Raw genomic sequence first — 26,018 nt, 5'->3', positions numbered from 1 at the left:
TCCATACCCCTAGTGCACACATGTTCTCCTAGATTCAAACAACTTATTGTAGATGTGTTTTCTCATTCACTGTGGTACTTCCTTTTCAATTTCCATGTACTCTTAACCATTTGAAAATCAAGATGGTACGCCCTTTTGTACCAGCTACTAACACTACCTCCATACCCCTAGTGCTCACATGTTCTCCTTGATTCAAACAACTTATTGTAGATGTGTTTTCTCATTTCTTGTGGCATTTCCTTTCATTTTCCATGTATTCATAACCATGTGAAAATCAAGATGCTATGCCCTTTTGTACCTCCTACTAACACTACCTCCATACCCCTAGTGCTCACATATTCTCCTTGATTCAAACAACTTATTTTAGATTTGTTTTCTCATTCATTGTGGCATTTCCTTTCATTTTCCATGTACTCATAACCATTTGAAAATTTAGATGGTACGCCCTTTTGTACCTCGTACTAACACTACTTCGATACCCATAGTGCACACATTTTCTCCTTTCATAGCCCCTAGTAACACTACCTTCATACCCCTAGTGCACACATGATGTCTTGATTAAAACAGCTTATTGTTGCAACTTTTATATGGACAAAAGTAGTTTTCTTCGTAATCATGATTCAAAATTTGGGCTTTTTTGTATGGGGTATTAATAACAGCTTTTAAAACATATACATAATGTAGAGAAGAAACTGCAAACTCTTTGGTGTGGTTTGCTTCGTAATGTGTACATGAATGAACCAACATATGTGTGTAGTGTGCACAAGTAGAAGTAAGATGCATGTTACATTGGCCATGTCCACTTGTTAGATACATCCACCATTCAATGTGATTGCTTGTTGTTTTGTCAGAAAATCCAGTTGCAATTTCAGAGAGTGGGCATGCCTACTTCAGAACAAATAGATGATAGGTTGGTCGCTATGTCAATTTTGGATAAATTTGGGCCGCATTTGCTACAATTGGTTGTTGATTTGTAGAGATTATATGGCTTTGTGCTCTGCATATGATTGAATAGAACATGTTAAAATCTGGATGGGAAGATCAATTATTTTGTCATAAAGTTTAGTTTCTATTTCGGTTAGTGGGCATGCGTACTTCAGAACAAACAAATCACACTATGGTAAGAACATCAATTTTGGATGAATTAGCAACGCATTTGCATGCTATTTTTAGTCTAAAGCACTCGAAGAGATGATAACCCACAAGTATAGGGGATCACAACAGTTTTCGAGGATACAGTATTCAACCCAAATTTATTGATTCGACACAAGGGGAGCCAAAGAATATTTGCATAACAACTGAGTTGTCAATTCAAAACCACTTGGAGATTAATTATCTGCAGCAAAGTGATCAGTAGCAAAGTAGTATGATAGTTTTGATAGTAGCAGCAACAGCAGTAGTAACAGTAACAGTGATAGCAATGATTTTGTAGCAAGCGTAACAGTAACAATAGCAGTAGTAACTTGGCAAGAACAATATGAGAGCAATCCGTAGGCATTGGATCGGTGAATTCGTTGGATGATATTCATCATATAATAGTCATAACCTAGGGCGATACGGCACTAGCTCCAGTTCATAAATGTAATGTTGGCATGTATCCATAAATAGTCATACATGCTTATGGAAAGAACTTGCATGACATCTTTTGTCCTACCCTCCCGTGATAGCAGGGTCCTATTGGAAACTAAGGGATATTAAGGCCTCCTTTTAATAGAGAACCGAAACAAAGCATTAACACATGGTGAATAGATGAACTCCTCAAACTACGGTCATCACCGGGAAGTGTCCCGACTTCTGTCGCTCCGGGTTTGCCTGATCGTAACACATAGTAGGTGACTATAACTTGCAAGATCGGTTCTAAAACATAGATATAATGGTGATAACATAAACGGTTCAGATCTGAAATCATTGCACTCGGGCCCAAAGTGATAAGCATTAAGCATGGCAAAGTCATAGCAACATCAATCTCAGAACATAATGGATACTAGGGATCAAGCTCTAACAAAACTAACTCGATTACATGATGAATATCATCCAACTCCTCACCGACCAGCGAGCCTATGAAGCAATTACTCACTCCCGGTGGGGAGCATCATGGAATTGGCGATGGAGAAGGGTTGGTGATGACGAAGATCGAAGATCCCCCTCTCTAGAGCCCCAAATGGACTCCAGATCTAGCCTCTCGATGAAGAACAGGAGGTGGCGGCGGCTCCGTCTCGTGAAACACGATAATTCTTTCTCCGTGATTTTTTTCTCCGAATATGTGTTTTTATAGCGTTAGAATCAGGGTCTATGGGGCCACTAGGTGGGGACAACCCATCTAGGCACGCCTGGAGGGGGGGCGCCCTGGTGGGTTGTGCCCACCCAGGTGCCCCCCTCCTGTGGTTCTTGGCTCGCAAAGTTTCGTTCCAATCCGAGAACTTTTATTTCTACCCAAAAACAACACCATGGTAGTTCTGCTGAAAACAACGTCAGTCCAGGTTAGTTTCATTCAAATCATGCAACTTAGAGTCCAAAACAAGAGGAAAAGCATTAGGAAAAGTAGATGCGACGGAGACGTATCAAGAGATAACACATTCATTCCTCAAACTTTTTAGGCACGAATCTAAAGATGAAAGGTAAATACATTTGATAGGAATTTATACTCTACTCAAAACGTGCACACCACTAATACTAGTCCTCAATCTCTGCAACTACTATGGTGCGCTACCAGCTTTCATCGCCGCATGGTCCTCCTCCATCAACGCCTCCTCTTGTGCAACCTCACTTCGCGCATATTCGAGCCCCTCTGGAGAAGGATCTAATGGGGCATATGGGAAACAAGGTGGAGAGAGGCATGGAGATGGACGGCTGGATATCAGGTGATTCCATCTACCATTGATATTGTTGCAGGTTGTGATTTTCAGACGAACCATGGAGGGGGGGTCGATATGTGCAGGATTTTCTCGCCGGAATTGGACGACACGAGGTGGTTCTATAGGTGCGCAGGAGGCAGAAAACAGGGGGAAATGTGGGAAGCAGCTAGACGAGGGAGGGAATCTTCTACATTCGTGGGCGACATGGCATTGGGCCAGCGATGGGCGGTCGGCCGGGTATGCAATAAAGGATGCGAAGAGGCATCCTATATCAGCAAGGACTAGCTTCCTATTGATAGCTCATCTAACAGAACTCCCTAGTTAAGTGTGCTGAGGCTGGAGTAGTCTGAGGATGGGTGACCGGATGGGAAGGGGCCTCGAGGTTAAATTAATTGATGGGATGGGCCACTATAATCATTTAAGTGTGTATAGAACCGGTTCTGTACATTCTAAAATGTATATAGTGCTCCGTCCTATCACTTAAATTAACCTCGCGGTCCTTGCTTTGAAAATTTTGACATTTTTTAACACATGTTAATTGGCTTGAAGAAGCTCTATTGTGTTACTTCACGACATGTTTCCAAAAAATGTGATATGACTTCGATCAACTTCTAAGTCTTGTCTGTTAAATTAACGTCCAAGTACTTGTTCTCAAAATTTTAAGAATGATTCTTTGGTCAACTTTTCAGTCATGTCTATTAAATTAACCTCCAAGTCATTGTTTTCACAATTTTGACAATGATTTTTGTGTGTTTCAAGACATGTTTACTTGATTCTAGAAGGTCTATGGCATTACTTCAAGTCATGTTTTCAAAAATGTGATATGAGTTTGGTCAATTTTTGAAGAATGTATGTGGCATTCTAATAGGTGCCATATGTCTGATTCACAACCAATATCAACAAGGTGTATCTTCCCTTCCGGTACTTCATTCAGAAAGTACATGAACGTTAATCATATTATGGCTGGAGTAGTCTGAGGATGGGTGACCGACTGGGAAGTGGCTATACCTCGAGGTTGATTTAATCGATGTGATAAGTCTTTATAAAAATTGTCTAAATGTTTATAAAGGCCCGTCACATCCTTTAAAATAATATTGAAGTCCTTGCTTTCTAAATTTTGGGAATGTATTTCATTTATTTTATTGACTTTTCGTGCATGACATTGATGAAAATGTCCCACAAAGTCTACTCCATTTTGATTTCATTTCAATTGCAGAATTTAAAAATAACAAAAGGTTTTTCATACATGATTTGTTATTTTGCGTGTATTTTCCTTATCACTTGATTACAAAATTTATGTTGCAATTTTATCCTAATATATCTTTGCTACAGCTAACGAGTGGGCCCAAAACCAGAGGGATGCCCGTATATAGTCCCATCAGCCTTGCAGTCTCTATTCATCTCCTTCACTGAAAACCCCCATTCGCCCGCGTATAGTCCCAGATCTAGTCTCTCGCCCCTTGTCACCGGCGTGTATCGCGATACTTGGTTGCAGTTTGATACGTCTCCAACGTATCTATAATTTTTGATTGTTCCATGCTATTATATTATCTATTTTGGATGCTTAATGGGCTTTACTAGGCACTTTTATATTATTTTTGGGACTAACCTACTAACCCAAGGCCCAGTGCAAATTGCTGTTTCTTTTGCCTATTTTAGTGTTTCGCAGAAAAGGTATATCAAATGGAGTCCAAACGGAATGAAACCTCCGGAAGAGTTATTTTTGGAACAAACGTGATCCAGAGGACTTGTAGTGGACGTCAAGAAAGAAGTGAGGAGGCCACGAGGCAGGGAGGCGCGCCTGCCCCCTGGGCGCGCCCCCACCCTCGTGGGCCCCTCTCAGCTCCACCGACCAACTTCTTCCTCCTATATATTCCCATGTACCCCGAAAACATCCAGGAGCACCACGAAACCCTATTTCCACCGCCGCAACCTTCTGTACCCGTGAAATCCCATCTTGGGGCCTTTTCCGGCGCTCCGCCGGAGGGGGCATTGATCACGGAGGGCTTGTACATCAACACCATAGCCTCTCCGATGATGTGTGAGTAGTTTACCTCAGACCTTCGGGTCCATAGTTATTAGCTAGATGGCTTCTTCTCTCTCTTTGGATCTCAATACAAAGTTCTCCTCGATCTTCTTGGAGATCTATTCGATGTAACTCTTTTTGCGGTGTGTTTGTCGAGATCTGATGAATTGTGGGTTTATGATCAAGATTATCTATGAACAATATTTGAATCTCCTATGAATTCTTTTATGTATGATTGGTTATCTTTGCAAGTCTCTTCAAATTATCAGTTTGGTTTGGCCTACTAGATTGATCTTTCTTGCAATGGGAGAAGTGCTTAGCTTTGGGTTCAATCATGCGGTGCTCGATCCCAGTGACAGAAGGGGAAACAACACGTATTGTATTGTTGCCATCGAGGATAAAAAGATGGGGTTTATATCATATTGCTTGAGTTTATCCCTCTACATCATGTCATCTTACCTAATGCGTTACTCTGTTCTTATGAACTTAATACTCTAGATGCTTGCTGGATTGTGGTTGATGTGTGGAGTAATAGTAGTAGATGCAGAATCGTTTCGGTCTACTTATCGCGGACGTGATGCCTATATACATGATCATGCCTAGATATTCTCATAACTATGCACTATTCTATCAATTGCTTGACAGTAATTTGTTCACCCACCGTAATACTTATTCTATCTTGAGAGAAGCCACTAGTGAAACCTATGGCCCCGGGGTCTATTTTCCATCATATTAATCTCCCGTCAACTAGCTATTTCTGTCGCTATTTATTTTGCAATCTTTACTTTCAATCTTTATCATAAAAATACCAAAAATATTATCTTATCATCTCTATCAGATCTCACTTTTGCAAGTGGCCGTGAAGGGATTGACAACCCCTTTATCACGTTGGTTGCAAGGTTCTTATTTGTTTGTGTAGGTACGAGGGACTTGTGTGTGGCCTCCTACTGGATTGATACCTTGGTTCTCAAAAACTGAGGGAAATACTTACACTACTTTGCTGCATCACCCTTTACTCTTCAAGGGAAAACCAACGCATGCTCAAGAGGTAGCAAGAAGGATTTCTGGCGCCGTTTCCAGGGAGTCTACGCACAAGTCAAGACATACCAAGTACCCATCACAAACTCTTATCCATCGCATTACATTATTTGCCATTTGCCTCTTGTTTTCCTCTCCCCCACTTCACCCTTGCCATTTTATTCGCCCTCTTTCCCGTTTACCTTTCTTTCGCCATGGCCGAATCAAAGAAAGTTAAAGGTTCTTTCCCGGGTTTTAGTGCTTTGGATAGTCCCTCTGTCCTCTCTAAGCTCATAAATAATGATGCTATGGAAAGACCTACCGGGGTTATCAATGAGAGTTTGAACAATTTCGATGAAGATGATCCCGGAATCTTTCGTTATTTACTTGATGAGTCTTTGAAAGATGCTTCGGATAGGCTATTAAGGATCCGAGCTAGCTATGTGCCCCAATATCAAATTGAGGTCTATCTAAAATGCTTTTATGTTGGCTTGCCCTCTTCGTTCAAGCAAGTTTTAGATTCTATTTTTGAAGAAGGTTTTCTTGAGGGGGATCCCATAGAAACTTATGAAAAGATGAAAACTATATTTAGGCACCCCATGAGTGAGAAGGTTGAATCCACCTCTCTTTTGTGCTTTTATCAAAACGAAATTATCAAAGAGATGAAGGCCAGCTTAGATGCAAATTTCCGTAGCGTGCTTAATCTTTCTTCCTCCATTAATGGCCATGTGCTTTCTAAAAATAGAAAGATGAATGCTATAGATAGGAAATTTTATCTCTTCTTTCCTAATGCCAAAGATGATAATACCTAGATCTATCCTTGCCTTTATGCCTAGCTAGGGGCGTTAAACGATAGCGCTTGTTGGGAGGCAACCCAATTTTTTTTTGTTTCTTGCTTTTTGGTTCTGTTTAGTAATAAATCTCTGATCTAGCCTCTGGTTAGATGTGGTTTTATGTTTTGATTAGTGTTTGTGCCAAGTAAAACCTATAGGATCTTCTTGGATGATAGTTATTTGATCTTGCTGAAAAAGTCAGAAACTTTCTGCTCACGAAAATAATTGTTAAAATCACCAGAACGTGATAAAATACTTATTCCAATTGCAGTAGATCAATAAACAAATTATCTAGGTCTTCCTATTTTGGTAGATTTTTCTGAGTTACAGAAGTTTGCGTTAGATACAGATTACTATAGACTGTTCTGTTTTTGACAGATTCTGTTTTTCGTGTGTTGTTTGCTTATTTTGATGAATCTATGGCTAGTGTAAGAGGTTATGAACTATAGGTAAGTTGGAATACAGTAGTTTTAACACCAATATAAATAAATAATGAGTTCATTACAGTACCTTAAAGTGGTTGTTTGTTTTCTTTCGCTAACGGAGCTCATGAGATTTTCCGTTGAGTTTTGTGTTGTGAAGTTTTCAAGTTTTTGGGTAAAGATTTGAGGGATTATGGAACAAGGAGTGGCAAGAGCCTAAGCTTGGGGATTTGCAAGGCACCCCAAGGTAAAATCCAAGGACAACCAAAAGCCTAAGCTTGGGGATGCCCCGGAAGGCATCCCCTCTTTCGTCTTCGTCCATTGGTAACTTTTCTTGATGCTATATTTTTATTCACCACATGATATGTGTTTTGCTTGGAGCGTCTTGTATGATTTGAGTCTTCGCTTTTTAGTTCACCACAATCATCCTTTCTGTACACACCTTTTGGGAGAGACACACATGATTCGGAATTTATTAGAATACTCTATCTGCTTCACTTATATCTTTTGAGCTACAAATTTTTTCTCTAGTGCTTCACTTATATCTTTTAGAGCACGGTGGTAGTTTTATCTTATAGAAATTATTGATCTCTCATGCTTCACTTATATTATTTTGAGAGTCTTTTAGAACAACAAGGTAATTTGCTTTGGTTAAAATATTAGTCCTAATATGATGAGCATCCAAGATAGGTGTAATAAAAACTATCAGATAAAAAGTGCATTGAATACTATGAGAAGTTTGATACTTGATAATTGTTTTGAGATATGAAGATGGTGATATTAGAGTCATGCTAGTTGAGTAGTTGTGGATTTGAGAAATACTTGTGTTAAAGTTTGTGATTCCCGTAGCATGCACGTATGGTGAACCATTATGTGATGAAGTCGGAGCATGATTTATTTATTGATTGTCTTCCTTATGAGTGGTGGTCGGGGACGAGTGATGACCCACAATTATAGGGTATCTATCGTAGTCCTTTCGATAAGTAAGAGTGTCGAACCCAACGACGAGCAGAAGGAAATGATAAGCGGTTTTCAGCAAGGTATTCTCTGCAAGCACTGAAATTATAGGTAACAGATAGTTTTGTGATAAGATAATTTGTAACGAGCACCAAGTAACAAAAGTAAATAAAGTGCAGCAAGGTGTCCCAATCCTTTTTGTAGCAAAGGACAAGCCTGGACAATTTCTTATATGAAGGAAAACGCTCCCGAGGACACATGGGAATTATCGTCAAGCTAGTTTTCATCACGTTCATATGATTAGCGTTCGGTACTTTGATAATTTGATATGTGGGTGGACCGGTGCTTGGGTGCTGCCCTTACTTGGACAAGCATCCCACTTATGATTAACTCCTATTGCAAGCATCCGCAACTACAAAATAAGTATTAAGGTAAACCTAACCATAGCATGAAACATATGGATCCAAATCAGCCCCTTACGAAGCAACACATAAATTCGGGTTTAAGCTTCTGTCACTCTAGCAACCCATCATCTACTTATTACTTCCCAATGCCTTCCTCTAGGCCCAAATAATGGTGAAGTGTCATGTAGTCGACATTCACATAACACCACTAGAGGAGAGACAACATACATCTCATCAAAATATCAAACGAATACCAAATTCACATGACTACTAATAGCAAGACTTCTCCCATGTCCTCAGGAACAAACGTAACTACTCACAAAGCATATTCATGTTCATAATCAGAGGAGTATTAATATGCATAAAGGATCTGAACATATGATCTTCCACCAAATAAACCAACTAGCATCAAGTACAAGGAGTAATCAACACTACTAGCAACCTACAGGTACCAATCCCAGACTTAGAGACAAGAATTGGATTGTGACGCCCCCGTTTTTACCGTACACTAATCATACACGCAAATGTGTACGATCAAGATCGAGGACTCACGGGAAGATATCACAACACAACTCTAGACACAAATTAAAATAAAACAAGCTTTATATTACAAGCCAGGGGCCTCGAAGGCTTGAATACATAAGCTCGAAAACACAAGAGTCAGCGGAAGCAATAATATCTGAGGACAGACATAAGTTAAACAAGATTGCCTTAAGAAGGCTAGCACAAAAGTAGCAACGATTGAAAAGGCAAGGCCTCCTGCCCGGGACCTCCTAACTACTCCTCGAAGCCGAACTCCATGTAGAATCATCCTCGGGATCTCTAGCTCCTGGACTCCAGCATCTGGTTGCGACAACCAGGTATAGAAAGGGGAAAAGAGGGAGAAAAGCAACCGTGAGTACTCATCCAAAGTACTCGCAAGCAAGGAGCTACACTACATATGCATGTGTATATGTGTAAAGGGCCATATCGGTGGACTGAACTGCATAATGCCAGAATAAGAGGGGGATAACTAATCCTGTCGAAGACTACGCTTCTGGCCACCTCCATCTTGCAGCATGTAGAAGAGAGTAGATGGTAAGTTCATCAAGTAGCATCGCATAGCATAATCCTACCCGGCGATCCCCTCCTCGTCGCCCTGTTAGAGAGCGATCACCGGGTTGTATCTGGCACTTGGAAGGGTGTGTTTTATTAAGTATCCGGTTCTAGTTGTCCTAAGGTCAAGGTACAACTTCGGGTCGTCCTTTTACCGAGGGACACGACTATTCGAATAGATAAACTTCCCTGTAGGGGTGCACCACATAACCCAACACGCTCGATCCCATTTGGCCGGACACACTTTTCTGGGTCATGCTCGGCCGCGGAAGATCAACATGTCTAAATCCTATGTGCGCAGGGGTCTGGGCCCATCGCCCATTGCACACCTGCACGTTGCATACGCGGCCGGAAGCAGACTTAGCCCCCTTAATACAAGTGCGAGCTTACGGTCCAATGCGGCGCGCGCCGCTCAGTCGCTGACGTCACGAAGGTTTCGGCTGATACAACGACGTCGAGTGCCCATAACTGTTCCCGCGTAGTTTGTTAGTGCGTATAGATCAAATGCCTATCGCTCCGCCACAAAGTAACAGTCGGGGGCCGTCAGGAACCCATGCCACCTCTACCGGGATGGAGCCACCTGTCCTTTCAACCCCCTCATCAAAATCACTTGCGGGTACTCAACGAGCTGACCTGACTTTAGTCACCACATGTGTCATGTATATAAAGTATATAGTATATACCCGTGATCACCTCCCGAAGTGATCATGGCCCAGTAGTATAGCATGGCAGACGGACAAGAGTGTAGGGCCACTGATGGAACACTAGCATCCTATACTAAGCAGTAGGATAGCAGGTAAGGGTAACAACTGTAGCAACAATGACAGGCTATGCAACAGAATTGGATTAACCGAAAGCAGTAACATGCTACACTACTCTAATGCAAGCAGTATAGAGAAGAATAGGCGATATCTGGTGATCATGGGGGGTGGCTTGCCTGGTTGTTCTGGCAGGAAGGAGGGGTCGTCAACACCATAGTCACACTGGGTAGCAGCAGCGTCGGTCTCGGTGTCTAACAAGAGAAGAGGGGGAAGAAACAATAAATATAATGCAAACATAAGAATGACGGTGCATGACATGACAATGCGCGGTGCTAGGTGTGCCCTAACGCGGTAGGAGGTGATACCGACGAAGGGGGAAAACATCCGGGAAAGTATTCCTGGTGTTTCACGTTTTCGGACAGATGAACCGGAGGGGGAAGGTTGCAGGTTTGCTATGCTAGGGATGCGTGGCGGACAAACGGGATGCGTATCCGGATTCGTCTTGTCGTTCTGAGCAACTTTCATGTACAAAGTTTTTCCATCCGAGCTACAGTTTATTTTATATTAAGTTATAAAGATTTAATCATTTTTGTAATTTCCTGGATCTAATATTAATTCAAAAATAAAAGACTAATTTCTAGATACACCCAAAACTGTACCCAGACTAGGGCCACAGTGGCTGACAGTGGCCCTAGTCAACTGCCCAGTCAGCGGTTGACTGGTCCCTGTTGACTGGTCAAAGTGGGTCACGGGGTCCCACCTGCCATTGACTAGGCTAGTCCTAGTTAGCAGTTTGACTGGTGAAAGGGCCAGGTGGGGCCCAAGTGTCATTGAGTGATTTGTTTAACAGACTTTTGAATAAAACCAGTGAGGTTAATTAGGACTGCGGGGGCCGATGTCAGTGGCTGTTAGGGATTTGGTTAGGGGGTTAATGACGTCCACGTCATCGTGGTTAACGCCGGCGAGGATTTACAGTGCGCCGGCGACGGCAGCAACGCGAGAACCCGTCGGGCTTGCACTACGGGCGTCAGTTCGATGCGCGAAGGGCACCAATGGGTAGCTGGTGGTTGGCCACGTCGACCGGTGGTCGCGGGGCAGCCGCACTTGGCCGGAGTCGACGACGGAGTCGACATCCGCGGCGGCGCGGGCGACTGCCGGAACAGGCGCGGTGGGGTGACGCGAGGCGAGTAGCGGGCGCGGGCTATCCGGTCGGCCTAGCTCGGCTTGGCGAGGGCCGGCGTGGCTAGAGGCAGCAGAGCACGCGGGACAGAGGCGGAGGTGCGGGCGGCGCGTAGTCTTGCAGAGGAGGGTGCGGCGAGCGCCAGCAGAGCAGGTTGCGGGGAGGCCTCACGCGGGCGAGGCGCGGCCCGAGCGTGTGTGTGCGCGTGCAGCAAAGCGCACAGGCGCGACGAGGCCATGGTCAGGGCGGGCCAAGGTGTGGAAGCAACGCCGTGAGCAACGGCGACAGAGAGGTCCATCAATGGCAGGGTCCTAGCTAGAGCGGGAAATCGTTGGAGGAGAGAGAGGGGAAACAGGGAAAAGCTCACAGTGAGGGCGGGTGACGGCTTGGGGAAGCCGGGGACGCAGTGGTGGTGGCGAATCACGCGGTGGGGCTCGTCGGGGCCGAGGGGTCGATGACGAGGTGGAGGACGGTGCAGGGGCTCTGGGCTCCCACAGGAAGCACCGGTCGACGGAGCGCTCGTCGATGGAGCGGGCGGACTCGGTGTCACGGCACGGTGAGGTCGGGGGCCGCGGGATCGACAGCGAGAGTGGCGACGGCAGCTCGGACACGTGTGCAGGAGAGGATAGCAGCGGGAGGAAATGAGGGTGGGGAGCTAGGGTTCGTCCACGAGGTCGGGGCGGTCTTATACTCCTCCTGGCGCCCCTGTAGCATCGCAGTGGCGAGCATCCGCCGGCGGCATCGCGCATGGACGGCCAGGGCGCGCACATGGCCATTGGTGAAGAGGAGGAAGGAGCAGGGAGTTTAGGTAGGCTGGCATGGTTGGCCTGGTGGCCAGCTGGGCAGAGGCCTAGCGGGGGATGGGGGGATTTCTCTTGCTTTTACTTTATTTTTCAGTCTTTGTTTTTCTTTTATTTTTCTTATTTTTCCTTTTCTTTTTACTGTTATATTAAATTTTAGTTTTTATAAAATACATAAGTTGCACCTAAAATAGTATTAGTAATAATGCCACTACCACAATTAACTTGGCACCTAAAATAAAATAGTTTGTAATCATTTATTATTTTAAAAGCCTTTAAATAATTGTTCTTGCTACTGTTTCATTCATTTTAGAGTATTTATACATTTTATAAAAGTGTGGTTTCTCCACAATAATTACCTATGCATTATTTGGCACAACCCGAACATTTGAGTCTTAATATTTGAAAACCTTTACTGTTTGACTATAATTCAAATTTGAATTTGAATCGAATTTTGAACTAACGTTAGATTAGCAACAGTAATCGAAGTGACGAGGCATCATTAGCAGATAATTATTGTAGCTTAATTATCCGGGCGTCACAATTCTCCTCCACTACAAGAAATCTCATCCCAAGATTTAGGAGTGGTTATAAGGGGGAAGGGATATGGTTACGAAATTTTAACGATTCTTCTCGGTCATAGTTCCTCTTCTCGAAGAGGTCGGTCCATTACATTGATGTGTTCAGTCCTCTGCTTCAGGTCATCATGATGAAGTTGTCGTCCTTCCTTCAGGATCTTCACCATACTTACGAAAAGGTGAGAAGGGAAAACTCTATAAGGACGGATTCTAACAAGATCGAGCATCAGACGGTTAACTCAGGGGAAGAAGCATAAGTATCTCTCGAATTGAAACTTAAGAAGATGTCGAGAGCAAAGTAAGAAGGTACCATGAGAAGTTTCAAACGGATAGGCAAGCGTTCGATGCCTAATCAGAAGGTGAAAGGGGTTCAGAGCAACGAGAATAAGTATTGCGTCTGATACCCGAATAGATCACTTGGCAGGTGGCCCGTGAGTTACATAAGAAGTCAAGCGCGAGGAATAACTTTGGAAACCGGGGGTGTACAGGAGAGTCAGGTTTCGATCCTGTGGAACTGTGGGTTGTGGGCCCACCATGTGGGTTAAAAGTAGGAGGAGCGGTGACATCTTGCACGATCATGTAAGAAAGGCATGTCAGAGAATAACCGATCAGTTATGTTGGCAGCATCATTGGTACCAAGGGCGAGGGATGAAGAGAACCATTTTCCTGCTCGTTGAAACGAGATGGACCAATCGGCAAAGTTCTCGTCCATCGGTGGTTACCGAAATGTCATCAACAATAGTAACACGGTCTTACTGACACAGTTGTACACCAAGGTGTTTACATAAGCAGAAGAATATTACTGCTTAGATGATATAGTTCACAAGAAAGATTAAATAAATCAATGGAAAGGAGAAGGTGATCATCATTAAACAGAACAATGGAAAGGAAAGTGTGTTTAAACACATATTTCAAGGGTATATCCTTCCCAAGGACAAGAAGAGCATGATATCCATGACAGGATATAAAGTAGAAAACCCTTTAGGTAAGGGGAGAGAAATTTCATGATATTACCCATACAACGGTGTTTGGATAATTGAGTAAGAAACATTTAGCATTGGGCTTCAAATGTTCTTGTTGAAAATTGGAGTACCACAGACATGCTTCGAAATAGCATTGACATGGTCTTCAAGCAAAGGTCAGACTTCAGATACACGAATGATCCATCAGGAACAACTTATAGAATAATTCTTAAAATTTCCTCTTCGAAGAATGGCTAACCTTGCTAGAAAGGAAACTATAACAATAGGTCCTCCGACCAAGTGCGCTAAGACGACATCACCTTACCGAGTCACATAAAGACCAATGTTATAACTCTTGGAAATATGTTCCAACCACCATATCTGACCGAGATTCGGATATGATTGGTGTCTGGATACCCCAGTCTTAGGGTGACTTAGAAGAAAAGGTACAACACCAACTGATGAGACGACATTGTAAGATTCTCGGGAAATGATCAATGGAAGCGATTTCCAAAACAAGAGTTCACCATTAAACCAAGGAGAGGATGAGGAGGTGGCTGATGGACTCAGCGACTATTCATCGAGATTAACAAAAGATGGATTTCCACAATGATGTGAACAAGGAGGTAACACTTGTCAGATCAAATGGTATAATGATGTATGCTCAAGGAAAACATACACAATTAAACATTGGTAGGTGCACCCGAATATGGGCTGGGTTGCACGACCAACGTCGGAATGGTGATTCAATAATCAATAGTCTAAGAATGAACGGCCGACCATTAACTTCAAAGCAATAGGGTTGCTAGAAGGGCAGAATCCAAACAGCACCGCTCACTTGTTGGTACCCCGGTTGCAACCAACACGAGGACCCAAGAAAGAATGGTGATGGTGAAAGGTATCACCATACCAAGAATTCTTAAGAGGTGGTGAAATTCTCATGACATTATTGACATAAAAGTTGGTAATACTCCAAGGTAAAGAAGAACAATTGCTGGATAGCATGGATCTCAAGGTATAACACGAAACATGAACAAGTTTGTGTTGAATGGAAGGCAATAAAGTGGTCGATGATAACACAAATCATTGAGGGCAAGGATGGCATTTCTCTTCATGAATTCAATTGATACCCTGGAAGAGCTCAAAATGTTGATGATGATCACGACACAATTGTCGAGAGATTTCATGAAGAAGCGATCGGACAGCAACGACAACAAGAAAAAGCAATGGTGAAGCGAAGGGTCATTGGAACCACGGATACAACACACACTAGGAATCAAGCTTGATGTTCAAGGTGAAATGATAAGACGAGGAAGATCGACGTAAGCTTGGCTCATCGTCAAAATTTGTGCTCCGGGAATAAGGACCAGGTAGCACAGTTAAAGTTTAGCACGATAATGATATAGCCGATCAGGCTTGGGATGACTTAATTGATTATTAACTCGTAGGAAACAAAAATTACTTAGAGTTATGGATTCAGAGTGCGGAATCGATTCACTTATAGGTGTTCTCGGTTGACGACAACCCAGAACCCAGGAAAATTGGAATAGGAACAGTTGATGAAGAACCCATAAGAAGTTATGCAATTCCATGATATTCTCGAGATACCAGAGTGTAATACTCGACGGTAGAGCAGAGTAGATGGTGGACACATGAAATGATCTGCAGAAGACAAGTACTTAAACTTGCACGAGAAAAGGTATTTAAAGGAGAACATGGTCGGAACCACGATTGCAAAAGGCCGGATCCCAGATATAAGAACTTATACCAAGTGAATAATTAATTTCAAGAGAAGCTTTAATGATAAGATCTACATCGTTTCCATGGGCACGAACACAAGGTTCAAGGTCGACTCCCACTTCTCCAATGCATAACCTCTCATTCACTTCTCATTTTCGAAGAAGTTGTGGTGAAATTTTATCTGACATAACAACAGTAGAGTATGACCCGTAGTAGTTTCCGGGTTCACACAAGTTAGAAAAGGCATAGGTTCAACCCATCGGGGCATCGTGGAAACATATACCACAAGCTTCAATAGTAAATATCACCAGTTCGAAAGCAGAGCATGGTTGGCCAAATCAAGGAATAGGATTTACCAAAGGCATTACGTATCAGGGAAAGAACTTCCAAAGTGATTGAATATGAAGGACGTTGTTGGATAAAATCCATCAAGGTTCTGATGGTCCATAAAGGATCTGATGTGAGTATCGGCACACAACCAGAGGAAGAATCAATGCAAAGACCTTGGATTATAGAAACTACTAAGTAACTTAGAGCTCAATTGCAAAGGAATTATGATTTACAAGGCGAAGGATCAGAAACAGACGCACTAATCAAGGATGGATAAGTTCAATAGACATAGGGGCAAAATCGACGACAATTTGATTGGCGAGAACCAGCTCACGTTTCAAATGACGTCTGAGCCAGAAGGATGAATTCTAGGATCTGATTGAGGATTGCGAGCATTCGCAACAAATTGAATCAACGGACTCAAAATGATAATGACAAGATATGCCAATAAGATTACGAGACTTAAGATTAATCATAATGCAAGTAAGCAAGAATTTCAAGAGCAAAAAGGCTCCTGAGGATTTTCGGAAGATCGAATGGTATTTTGAACACTTTTGTGAAATACTTGAATCAACTGGGGATAAGCGTATACTCAGTAAGTGCGAGAATTATCCGTAGGGGTATTCAGGTGACAAAGAACAGCAAGGCAGTAAGCTCAAAGGATTCTCGGAACAACAGAGAGAATTTCGGGGTATCTTGTAATAACAAGATCAACTGGGAAACATTGTATGAATGGCGAGTATACGTGGTTATCCATAGGAGTTTATCGATGGAAGGGAATTGTAAAAGCGATGAACACAAATTCTCGGGTTAACAGCAGAGTGTGTCTTCAGGGTCTTCACGTGCAGCAGACGATCATCAGTAATAAGGGGCTCTCCGGGTGAAAGTGATAACGAGATCCTAATGTTAGATTTAGCAAAATTCATTTAACCCGAATAGGAGAGAGATCAGAGTCCCAGAGTAAAGGTCGAGGACTAAAATATCCTAGTACCACCCAATGGCAACGTGGGCCCGTAAGACAGACAACCATGTTAGTAAAAGTTTTTGCAATGTCTAGACTCGACTTCGGCCAAGGAGTGTGGAAGGGGGATTCCTACAGGCAGTTGGCTCTGATACCAACTTGTGACGCCCCCGTTTTGACCGTACACTAATCATACACGCAAATGTGTACGATCAAGATCGAGGACTCACGGGAAGATATCACAACACAACTCTAGACACAAATTAAAATAAAACAAGCTTTATATTACAAGCCAGGGGCCTCGAAGGCTCGAATACATAAGCTCGAAAACACAAGAGTCAGCGGAAGCAATAATATCTGAGTACAGACATAAGTTAAACAAGATTGCCTTAAGAAGGCTAGCACAAAAGTAGCAACAATCGAAAAGGCAAGGCCTCCTGCCTGGGACCTCCTAACTACTCCTCGAAGCCGAACTCCACGTAGAATCATCCTCGGGATCTCTAGCTCCTGGACTCCAGCATCTGGTTGCGACAACCAGGTATAGAAAGGGGAAAAGAGGGAGAAAAGCAACCGTGAGTACTCATCCAAAGTACTCGCAAGCAAGGAGCTACACTACATATGCATGGGTATATGTGTAAAGGGCCATATCGGTGGACAGAACTGCAGAATGCCAGAATAGGAGGGGGATAACTAATCCTGTCGAAGACTACGCTTCTGGCCACCTCCATCTTGCAGCATGTAGAAGAGAGTAGATGGTAAGTTCATCAAGTAGAATCGCATAGCATAATCCTACCTTGCGATCCCCTCCTCGTCGCCCTGTTAGAGAGCGATCACCGGGTTGTATCTGGCACTTGGAAGGGTGTGTTTTATTAAGTATCCGGTTCTAGTTGTCCTAAGGTCAAGGTACAACTCCGGGTCGTCCTTTTACCGAGGGACACGGCTATTCGAATAGATAAACTTCCCTGCAGGGGTGCACCACATAACCCAACACGCTCGATCCCATTTGGCCGGACACACTTTTCTGAGTCATGCCCGGCCGCGGAAGATCAACACGTCGCAGCCCCACCTAGGCTCAACAGAGAGGTCAGCACGCCGGTCTAAATCCTATGCACGCAGGGGTCTGGGCCCTGTGACGCCCGGATAATTATACTACAGTAAACCTACGCTAGTGATGACACGTCACCTCTGTTAGTGTTGATAATCTCGCGTTAGTTCAAAACCGGATCAAAATTCAAAGTTCAAAATCAAGCAAACAATAAAAGTTTTCAAATACTAAAACTAAAATGTTCAATAAATAGTAGATAAATCAGAGGCTATGATAAAATAGTAAAGAACATTATTGAAATTTGATAAGTGACTTAAACATCCTCAAACAGTGGCTGAAAACATTAGTTAATAACCTTTTTATTAATACAAAATAAATATGAAATGATATTTACCCCAAACTAGTTTTTGGTGGTAAGGTATATTGTGCTGTGATTTGTGGGCCAGCTATCATATTTTACAAAACTCACTTGGTGCCCAGACAATTAGCCAAAACAGAAAAGGAAAAATAAGACAAAGTAAAACAAAAGGAAAAGAAAATGACCCCCCTGGACCAGACGGCCCAGCTCGCAGCCAGGCCGGCCCACCTGGCCCATCCGCCGAACCGGCCCGTTCCCCCCCCGGTCGCTCTCTCCCCTTCCCTGTTCACCCGACCAGGGTCGGAACAGGCGCGCGTCCCCGCCGGACCCCCCCTCGCCGGCGTCGAGGAGGGGATAAGATCGCCAGCGCCCCCGCCTCCACTGACCCCTCCCCTCGACGCCTCGGCCTCCTCCCCACCTACCTCCACCTACTCCCCTCTCCATCTCGGCCGCTCTCTCTCTCTCTGGCCCTCCCCTCGCCCGAGCGAGACCGCCGCCGAAGCCTCGTAGGCGTGGCCCCGACCACCGTTCGTCGAGCCGCCGATGTCCCCGAGCTCCCTCTACGTCGTCCTCGTCGACCCCGCGCTTCAGGACGAGCTGGGGTGCCCTGCAGCAGCCGGGTCAAGCTTTTCCCCAACCTCGGTCGCCGCCGCCCGCCGCGATTCATCCCGCCTCCCCTCTGCGCTCCCGTTCACTCGAGGGCCTCCGTGTGCCGCGCCGTAAGCCTCCACCCCCTCCTCCTTCCTCTGGTTCCTCCTCATACACCGTAGAAGGCTCGCGGTGCCGCCGTCGCCATTGCCGCATGCGGCCTCGTCCGCGAGCTCGTTGCGCTCACCCCGTCCATCTCCGAGCCAAGCGGTGGCCTCCGTCGAGTTGCCGGAGGTCCGTAGAGCCCGCTAGCGTCGTTTGTTAGCTAGAACGCAGCCCGTAGCGTGGTTTTCGAAGATGCCCGTAGTCCGGCGCCGGCCGCGGTCGTCGTTGAGCTCCACTCCGGCCACCCGCGCTCCTGGGATCACTCTAGATCGACGCGGGACAATCTACTCGTTCGAACGCCACCAAAAACGCACGGAATGGTGCCCTGTGCTGGAAATCCGAGCAACTCCGGCGAACTTCCGCCGCTGGAATGGTCGCCGACGTGATTCCGGCGACGTCACCGACGTGGCGCCCGCGTGGCACCGCCTGGTCCCCCCGTTGACTTGTTGACCGCGGTCAACGAGCTGACTGGGCGGCCCCCAGCCACTGACATGCGGGCCCCCCTTCTGTTAATTAGTCTAACTATTGTTTTATAAATAAAAATAATTAGATTAACTAATCACTCACTGACATATGGGGCCCACCCCTCTAATTAGACTGTTAGTTTAGTTTAAATTACTGTTAGACTACCAGAGGCTGACATGTGGGTCCCACTGGACCCACCTGTCTGGTTTGACTGGTCAGCCGACCTGTTGACCTGCTGACGTCAGCATTACCTCATGCTGACGTCATAATTCATTTTTGCTAAATTCAAATAATTCCAGAAATTCAAATAATCTTTGAAAATTCATATCTTTTAAACCGTAACTCGGATGAAAAAGTTTTCTATATGAATGTTGCTCAGAACGACGAGACGAATCCGAATACGCAGTCCGTTCGTCCACCACACCTCCCTAACCTATCGATCTAGCAACTTTCCCCCTTCGGTCCGTCTGTCCGAAAACGCGAAACATCGGGAATACTTTCCCGGATGTCCCCCCCTTCGCCGGTAGCACCTACTGTCGCGTTAGGACACACCTCGCACTGTTCATTGTCATGTCACGCATCGTCATGCTTATGTTTGCATTGTATTTACTGTTTCTTCCCCCCCACTTCTCTCCGGTAGACTACGAGACCGACACTGCTGCTGCCCAGTTCGACTACGGAGTTGACAACCCCTCCTACTTGCCAGAGCAACCAGGCAAGCCCCCCCTTGATCACCAGATATCGCCTACTCTACTCTCTACTACTTGCATTAGAGTAGTGTAGCATGTTACTGCTTTCGATTAATCCTATTCTGTTGCATAGCCTGTCATTGTCGCTACAGTTGTTTCCCTTACCTGCTACCCTACTGCTTAGTATAGGATGCTAGTTTTCCATCAGTGGCCCTACGTCCTTGTCCGTCTGCTGTGCTATACTACCGGGCCGTGATCACCTGGGCGGTGATCACGGGTATATACTTATATACCATATACATGACACATGTGATGACTAAAGTCGGGTCGGCTCGAGGAGTACCCGCAAGTGGTTCCGATGAGGGGGCTGAAAGGACAGGTGGTTCCACCCCGGTAGAGGTGGGCCTAGGTTCCTGACGGCCCCCGACTGTTACCTTATGGCGGAGCGACAGGGCAGGTTGAGACCGCCTAGGTGAGAGGTGGGCCTGGCCCTGGTCGGCGTTCGCGGATACTTAACACGCTTAACGAGATCTTGGTATTTGATCTGAGTCTGGCCATTTGGTCTATACGCACTAGCCATCTACGCGGGAGTAGTTATGGGTATCCCGGCGTCGTGGTATCAGCCGAAGCCTTCTTGACGTCAGCGACTGAGTGGCGCGCGCCGGATTGGACTGGAACGCCACTAGGCTAGGTCTGCTTCCGGCCGCGTACGCAACGTGCAGGTGTGCATAGGGCGATGGGCCCAGACCCCTGCGCGCATAGGGTTAGACCGGCGTGCTGACCGCTCTGTTGTGCTTAGGTGGGGCTGCGACGTGTTGATCTTACGAGGCCGGGCATGACCCAGAAAAGTGTGTCCGGCCAAATGGGATCGAGCGTGTTGGGTTATCTGGTGCACCCCTGCAGGGAAGTTTATCTATTCGAATAGCCGTGTCCCTCGGTAAAAGGACGACCCGGAGTTGTACCTTGACCTTATGACAACTAGAACTGGATACTGAATAAAATACACCCTTCCAAGTGCCAGATACAACCCGGTGATCGCTCTCTAACAGGGCGACGAGGAGGGGATCGCCGGGTAGGATTATGCTATGCGATGCTACTTGGAGGACTTCAATCTACTCTCTTCTACATGCTGCAAGATGGAGGCTGCCAGAAGCGTAGTCTTCGACAGGGTTAGCTATCCCCCTCTTATTCTGGCATTCTGCAGTTCAGTCCACTGATATGCCCCTTTACACATATACCCATGCATATGTAGTGTAGCTCCTTGCTTGCGAGTACTTTGGATGAGTACTCACGGTTGCTTTTCTCCCTCTTTTCCCCTTTCTATACCTGATGGTCGCAACCAGATGCTGGAGTCCAGGAGCTAGAGATCCCGAGGATGGTTCTACATGGAGTTCGGCTTCGAGGAGTAGTTAGGAGGTCCCAGGCAGGAGGCCTTGCCTTTTCGATCGTTGCTACTTTTGTGCTAGCCTTCTTAAGGCAAACTTGTTTAACTTATGTCTGTACTCAGATATTGTTGCTTCCGCTGACTCGTCTGTGATCGAGCACTTGTATTCGAGCCCTCGAGGCCCCTGGCTTGTATTATGATGCTTGTATGACTTATTTATGTTTTAGAGTTGTGTTGTGATATCTTCCCGTGAGTCCCTGACCTTGATCGTACACATTTGCGTGCATGATTAGTGTACGGTCAAATCGGGGGCGTCACGAGTTGGTATCAGAGTCGACTGCCTGTAGGAATCCCCCTTTCCACACTCCTTGGCCGAAGTCGAGTCTAGACATTACAAATCTTTTACTAACATGGCTGTGTGTCTTACGGGCCCACGTCGCCATTGGGTGGTATTAGGATCTTTTACTCCCTGCCTATACTCTGGGACTCTGATCTCTCTTCTATTCGGGTTAAATGATTTTACTAAATCTAACATTAGGATCTCGTTATCACTTTCACCCGGAGAGCCCCTTATTTACTGATGATCGTCTGCTGCACGTGAAGACCCTGAAGATACTCTCTGCTGATAACCCGAGGACTTGTGTTCATCGCTTTTGCAATTCCCTTTCATCGATAAACTCCTATGGATAACCACGTATACTCGCCATTCATACAATGTTTCCCAGTTGATCTTGTTATTACAAGATACCCCGAAATTCTCTCTGTTGTTCCGAGAATCCCTTGAGCTTACTGCCTTGCTGTTCTTTGTCACCTGAACACCCCTACTGATAATTCTCGCACTTACCGAGTATCCGTTCATCCCCAGTTGAATCAAGTATTCCACAATAGTCTTCAAAATACTATTCGATCTTCCGAAAATCTTCAGGAGCCTTTTTGCTCTTGAAATTCTTGCTTACTTGCATTATGATTAATCTTAAGTCTCGTAATCTTATTGGCATCTCTTGTCATTATCAGTTTGAGTCCATTGATTCAATATGATGCGAATGCTCGCAATCCTCAATCAGATCCTAGAATTCATCCTTCCGGCTCAGACATCTTTAACATGAGCTGGATCTCGACCTATCAAATTGCCATCGATTGTACCCCTAAGCCTACTCAACTTATCCATCCTTGATCAGAGCGTTGCTTCTGACCCCATGATTTGGAAATCATAATTCTTTTGCATTTGAACGTTGAGTTAGTCAGTTGTTTCTTTAATCAGATCTCCTTGCATTCTTTCTTCCTCTGGTTGAGTACTGTTGCTCACATCAGATCCCTTGTGGACCACCAGACCCCTTTTGTCGGATTTTATCCGACAATGTCCTCCATATTAAATAAGCTGGTGAGCTTTTCCTCGGATACATAATGCCTTTGGTAAATTGTATCCTCTGCTTTGTCAACCATGCTCTACTTTTGAGCTTGTGTTATTTACTCCTGAAGTTTGTAGTATATCTTTCAACGAAGCCCCGATGGGTTGAACCTATACCTTCCCTAAAAACCGTATGAACTCGAAAGTTTTCATGAGTCATACTCTTCTGGTATTTTACCAGATAAAATTCTTCAACACTGCAACTTCATCAAACGCGAGAAGTGAATGAAAGGTTATGCATTGAAGAAGTGGGAGTCGACCTTGAACTTTGTGTTCATGCCCATGGACACGATGTAGATCTTATCATTAAAAGCTTCTCTTAAATTAATTATTCCCTTGGTATAAGTTCATCTTATATCTGGGATCTGGCCTTTTGCAATCATGGTTCCGACCATGTTCTCTTTTAAACACCATTTCTCGTACAAGTTAGGCACTTGTCTTCTACAGGGCAATACCCTAGTCCAACCTTTACCTTGATCTGTCGTCGAGTATTACCCCCTGGTATCTCGAGATTATCATGGAACTGCATAACTTCTTATGAATTCTTCATCAAGTGCTACATTCTCACTGATCCCAATTTTCCACGGGCTTTGAGTTATTAGTCACTCGAGAACACCGATAAGCGAATCGATTCCGCACTCCGATTCAATAACTCTAAGTAATTCTTGTTGCTTACGAGTGTAATAATCCTTCAAGTCATTCCTAGCCTTATCGGCTATATCATTATCGTGCAAACTTTTAACTGTGCTACCCGGTCCTTCCCGGAACACAACTTTCGGTGATGAGCTAAGCTTACGTCGATCTTCCTCGTCATATTAGTTCGCCTTGAACAACAGGCTTGATTTCAAGTTTGTGCCTTCCCCTTGGTTCCATTAACCTATCGCTTCATCATTCCTTTGACTTGATGTCATCGCCGATCGTTTACCTCTTCATAAATCCTCGCTACAAATGTGTCGTGAACATCATCAACATTCTGAGCTCTTCCAAGATATCTATCGAATTCTGGATGAGAAATACCATCCTTGCCTTCGATGATTTGTTTTATCATCGACCATTTTATTGCCTTCCATTCAACACAAACTTGTGCGTGTTTTGTGTTGTACCTTGATTTCCCTACTATCTAGCTTATGATATGTTCTACCCTGGAGTATTACCAAATTTTACGTCAAGTATGTTGTAAGAATTTCACCACCTCGTATGACATCTTGGTACGGTGATACTTCTCCCCATCACCATTCTTTCTTGGTCCCCGTGTTGTTTCTAAAAGGAATATCGACCAATGGTCTGTGATGTGTAAATTCTAAACTTCTAGCAGCCCTATTGCTTTGGAGTTATTGGTCTATAGCTTCATTCTACGTCTATGGCTTAATGAATCATCATTCGAACATTGGTTGTGCTACCTAGCCCATATTTCGGGTGCACATTTCAACCAATGTTTAACTGTGTATGTTTTCCTCGAGCATACATCATTAAGTCATTCGATCTAGTTAATGTTATCTCCTTGTTCACATAGCGGTGGTGTCGCTGAGACAATCAGCCACCTCCTCATCCTCTCGTTGGTATACTGATGGACTCTTGTTTTGGAACTCGCTTCCATAATTCGTTTCCCGAGAATTTTACAAAGTCATCTCGTCAATTGGTGTTGCACCTTTCTTCTCAGGCATCCTGAGTCTGAGTTATCCTGACACCAATCAAATCTGAATCTCGGTCAGATATGATGGTTGGAACATATTTCCAAGAGTTATAACATTGGTCTATTTATGACCCGGTAAGGTGATGTCATGCCTAACACACCTGGCCGGAGGACCTATTGTTATAAGTTTTCCCTTTTTTAGCAAGGTTAGCTATTCTTCCATGAGGAAATTGTAAGACTTACTCTATAAGTTGTTCCTGATGGATCCTTTTTGTTTCCAAAGTCTGATCTTCACCTGTTGACCATGTCAATGCTATCTCGAAGCATGTCTATGGTACTCTGATTTTAAACAGGAACATTTGAAGCCCAAAGCTAATTGTTTCCTGCTCAATTATCCACACACCGTTGTATGGGTAATGTCATGAAATTTCTCTCCCGTACCTAAAGAGTTTTCTACATTATATCACGTCATGGATATCATGCTCTGCTTGTCCTTGGGAAGGATATACCCTTGAAATATGTGTTTAAACACATTTTCCTTTCCATTCTTCTGTTTAATCTGATAATCATATTTTCCTTCCCATTGTTTGGTTTAACCTTTCTGGTGATCTATATGATCTAAGCAGTAATATTCTCCTGCTTATGTAAACACCTCGGTGTACAACTCTGTCAGTAAGACCCTGTTACTATTGTTGGTGACATTTCGGTAACCACCGATGGACGAGAACTTTGCCTAATGGTCCGCCTCGTTTCAACGAGCAGGAAAATGGTTCTTTTCGTCCCTCGCCCTTGGTACCGACGATGTTGCTGACATATGACTGACAGGCTACCCTCTGACATGCCTTGCTATCATAATCGTGCAAGATGTCACCGCCCGTCCTACTTTTAACCCACATGGTGGGCCCATAACCCACAGTTCCACAGGATCGAAACCTGAATCTCCTGTGTACCCCCTGTTCCCAAATTTATTCATCGTGCGTGGCCTCGTATGTAATTCACGGACCACCATCCTACTGATCTATACTGGCATCAGACATAATACTTATTCCGATTGCTTTGAATCCCTTTCACACTTTGTTTCAGGCTTCGAACGATTGCCTACCCGTTTGAAACTTCTCATGGTACTTCTTACTTGCTCTCGGCTTTTCTTAAGATTTAGTTCGAGAGTTACTTTCCGCCACCTACCCCGATGATATTGACCAGATAGTAAACCTTGCAGAGGTCCGTTCTTCTAGAATACCCCCCTTACTCTGTCGTAAGTACGAGGGAGTTCCCGAAGAAAGGACGACAACTTATCATGATGACCTGAAACAGCAGAATGAAGACATCAATGTAATGGATCAACCTCTTCGAGAAGGACAA

The sequence above is a fragment of the Triticum aestivum genome, chromosome 4D (assembly GCF_018294505.1).
Source record: "Triticum aestivum cultivar Chinese Spring chromosome 4D, IWGSC CS RefSeq v2.1, whole genome shotgun sequence".
NCBI classification, from domain to species: Eukaryota; Viridiplantae; Streptophyta; class Magnoliopsida; order Poales; family Poaceae; genus Triticum; species Triticum aestivum.
The sequence above is the reverse complement of the archived record's forward strand: the minus strand, read 5'-3'. Positions refer to the sequence as shown.